Raw genomic sequence first — 4,338 nt, 5'->3', positions numbered from 1 at the left:
ACATGCCTAATGTGATGGGGGATACAGAGAGAGATAGAGATGGAGAGAGACAGACAGAGAGATGGAGAGAGAGAGATGAGGAGAGATGGAGAGAGAGAGATGAGGAGAGATGAACAGAGGTACAGGAAGCTGGAACAAGCCTAATGTGATGGGGGATACAGAGAGAGAGAGAGATGGAGAGAGACAGACAGAGAGAGAGATGGAGAGAGACAGAGAGAGAGAGAGAGAGATGGAGAGGGAGAGAGAGAGATGGAGAGAGAGAGAGGTAGAGAAGCTGAAGCGAAAATGATGACGAGCTAGAGAGAGACAGACAGAGAGAGAGATGGAGAGAGACAGACAGAGAGAGAAAGATGGAGAGAGACAGACAGAGAGAGAGATGGAGAGAGACAGACAGAGAGAGAGAGAGATGGAGAGAGACAGACAGAGAGAGAGATGGAGAGAGAGAGATGGAGAGAGGTAGAGAAGCTGAAGTGAAAATGATGACGAGCTAGAGAGAGACAGACAGAGAGAGAGATGGAGAGAGACAGACAGAGAGAGAGAGATGGAGAGAGACAGACAGAGAGAGAGAGATGGAGAGAGACAGACAGAGAGAGAGAGATGGAGAGAGACAGACAGAGAGAGAGATGGAGAGAGACAGACAGAGAGATGGAGAGAGACAGACAGAGAGAGAGATGGAGAGAGACAGACAGAGAGAGAGAGATGGAGAGAGACAGACAGAGAGAGAGATGGAGAGAGACATACAGAGAGAGATGGAGAGAGACAGACAGAGAGATGGAGAGAGACAGACAGAGAGAGAGAGATGGAGAGAGACAGACAGAGAGAGAGATGGAGAGAGACATACAGAGAGAGATGGAGAGAGACAGACAGAGAGATGGAGAGAGACAGACAGAGAGAGAGATGGAGAGAGACAGACAGAGAGAGAGAGATGGAGAGAGACAGAGAGAGAGAGATGGAGAGAGACAGACAGAGAGAGAGAGATGGAGAGAGACAGACAGAGTGAGAGATGGAGAGAGACAGACAGAGAGAGATGGAGAGAGACAGACAGAGAAAGAGATCAAATCAAATCAAATCAAATGTATTTGTCACATACACATGGTTAGCAGATGTTAATGCGAGTGTAGCGAAATGCTTGTGCTTCTAGTTCCGACAATGCAGTAATAACCAACAAGTAATCTAACCTAACAATTCCAAAACTATTACCTTATACGTAACGGGATAAAGAATATGTACATAAAGATATATGAATGAGTGATGGTACAGAGCGGCATAGGCAAGATGCAGTAGATGGTATCGAGTACAGTATGTACATATGAGATGAGTATGTAAACAAAGTGGCATAGTTTAAAGTGGCTAGTGATACATGTATTACATAAGGATACAGTCGATGATATTGAGTACAGTATATACGTATGAGATTAATAATGTAGGGTATGTAAACATTATATTAGGTAGCATTGTTTAAAGTGGCTAGTGATATATTTACATCATTTCCCATCAATTCCCATTATTAAAGTGGCTGGAGTTGAGTCAGTGTGTTGGCAGCAGGCCCTCAATGTTAGTGGTGGCTGTTTAACAGTCTGATGGCCTTGAGATAGAAGCTGTTTTTCAGTCTCTCGGTCCCAGCTTTGATGCACCTGTACTGACCTCGCCTTCTGGATGATAGCGGGGTGAACAGGCAGTGGCTCGGGTGGTTGATGTCCTTGATGATCTTTATGGCCTTCCTGTGACATCGGGTGGTGTAGGTGTCCTGGAGGGCAGGTAGTTTGCCCCCGGTGATGCGTTGTGCAGACCTCACTACCCACTGGAGAGCCTTACGGTTGAGGGCGGAGCAGTTGCCGTACCAGGCGGTGATACAGCCCGACAGGATGCTCTCGATTGTGCATCTGTAGAAGTTTGTTAGTGCTTTTGGTGACAAGCCGAATTTCTTCAGCCTCCTGAGGTTGAAGAGGCGCCACATACCTCGTGTCTGAGCCGTTGACTTGCGATTCTACTTTGTCTCTATATTGACGCTTAGCTTGTTTGATTGCCTTGCGGAGGGAATAGCTACACTGTTTGTATTCGGTCATGTTTCCGGTCACCTTGCCCTGATTAAAAGCAGTGGTTCACGCTTTCAGTTTCACGCGAATGCTGCAATCAATCCACGGTTTCTGGTTTGGGAATGTTTTAATCGTTGCTATGGGAACGACATGTTCAACGCACGTTCAAATGAACTCGCTCACCGAATCAGCGTATTCGTCAATGTTGTTGTCTGACGCAATACGAAACATGTCCCAGTCCACGTGATGGAAGCAGTCTTGGAGTGTGGAATCAGATTGGTCGGACCAGCGTTGGACAGACCTCAGCGTGGGAGCCTCTTGTTTTAGTTTCTGTCTGTAGGCAGGGATCAACAAAATGGAGTCGTGGTCAGCTTTTCCGAAAGGGGGGCGGGGCAGGGCCTTATATGCGTCGCGGAAGTTAGAGTAACAATGATCCAAGGTCTTTCCACCCCTGGTTGCGCAATCGATATGCTGATACAATTTAGGGAGTCTTGTTTTCAGATTAGCCTTGTTAAAATCCCCAGCTACAATGAATGCAGCCTCCGGATAAATGGATTCCAGTTTGCAAAGAGTCAAATAAAGTTTGTTCAGAGCCATCGATGTGTCTGCTTGGGGTACCAATGTAAGAAATAACACGTAAAAAAACAAAAAACTGCATAGTTTCCTAGGAACGCAAAGCGAGGCGGCCATCTCTGTCGGCGCCGGAGAGAGACAGACAGAGAGAGAGAGATGGAGAGAGACAGACAGAGAGAGAGGTGGAAAGAGACAGCGAGAGAGATGGAGAGAGACAGACAGAGAGAGAGAGAATGAGAGAGACAGACAAAGAGAGAGATGGAAAGAGACAGACAGAGAGAGAGAGATGGAGATAGACAGACAGAGAGATGTAGAGAGGCAGACAGAGAGAGAGATGGAGAGAGACAGACAGAGAGAGAGATGGAAAGAGACAGACAGCGAGAGAGATGGAGAAAGACAGACTGACAGAGAGATGGTGAGTTGAGACCTTGATACTACAGTGCTGATGTTACTACTCCTACACACAGTTCCATCTACAGTAGAGACATTGACACTACTGATGTTACAACACACAGCCTGACAAAAGAGATAGTGGATAATATAGAGTGAGAGTTTAGAGAGGGGGATACAGAGAGGGAGATGGAGAGAAAGAGGTGGAGAGAGAGAGTGGAGAGAGAGTGGAAGGGATAGTGGAGAGAGAGGAGGGAGGGAGATAGAGAGAGGTGGAGAGGGAGAGAGTGGAGAGAGAGGGGTGAGGGAGAGGGAGATTGAGAGAGGTGGAGAGGGAGAGAGTGGAGAGAGAGAGTGGCATGGAGAGTGGAGAGAGAGGAGGGAGGGCGATAGAGAGAGGTGGAGAGGGAGAGAGTGGAGAGAGAGAGTGGCAGGGAGAGTGGAGAGAGAGGGGTGAGGGAGATAGAGAGAGGTGGAGAGGGAGAGAGTGGAGAGAGAGAGTGGCAGGGAGAGTGGAGAGAGAGGAGGGAGGGAGATAGAGAGAAGTGGAGAGGGAGAGAGTGGAGAGAGAGAGTGGCAGGGAGAGTGGAGAGAGAAGAGTGAGGGAGAGGGAGATAGAGAGAGGAGGGAGGGAGATAGAGATTCATCTTGTGAAGTACTGTTGCTGTTCCTCCTCTCTCTACCTCCTCCTCTCTCTACCTCCTCTCTCTCTACCTCCTCTCTCCATATGTAATCACCAGGCCCTCTCTCTACCTCCTCTCTCTACCTCCTCTCTCCATATGTAATCACCAGGCCCTCTCTCTACCTCCTCTCTCTACCTCCTCTCTCCATATGTAATCACCAGGCCCTCTCTCTACCTCCTCTCTCTACCTCCTCTCTCCATATGTAATCACCAGGCCCTCTCTCTACCTCCTCTCTCTACCTCCTCTCTCCATATGTAATCACCAGGCCCTCTCTCTACCTCCTCTCTCTACCTCCTCTCTCCATATGTAATCACCAGGCCCTCTCTCTACCTCCTCTCTCTACCTCCTCTCTCCATATGTAATCACCAGGCCCTCTCTCTACCTCCTCTCTCTACCTCCATACTCCTCCTCCTGTCTCTTCTCTTTCTACTGATATTAGCTTTCTACTTCTGTGACATGCCTGGTAACAATTCCTTCTCCCCCTCTCCCTCCCTCTCTCCCCCTCCCTGCCTCTCCTTTCCCCCCCACCCTCCCTCCCCCCATCTCCCCCCTCTCTCCCCCTCTCCCTCCCTCCCCCCATCTCCCCCCTCTCCCTCCCCAGGATGTGAAGTCTTCGTTCTTCCAGTTTGGAGCGTCTCTGATGCAGGAGGCGTTAC

Source organism: Oncorhynchus clarkii, chromosome 13 (genome assembly GCF_045791955.1).
Source record: "Oncorhynchus clarkii lewisi isolate Uvic-CL-2024 chromosome 13, UVic_Ocla_1.0, whole genome shotgun sequence".
NCBI lineage: Eukaryota > Metazoa > Chordata > Actinopteri > Salmoniformes > Salmonidae > Oncorhynchus > Oncorhynchus clarkii.
This window is presented reverse-complemented; position numbering follows the sequence as displayed.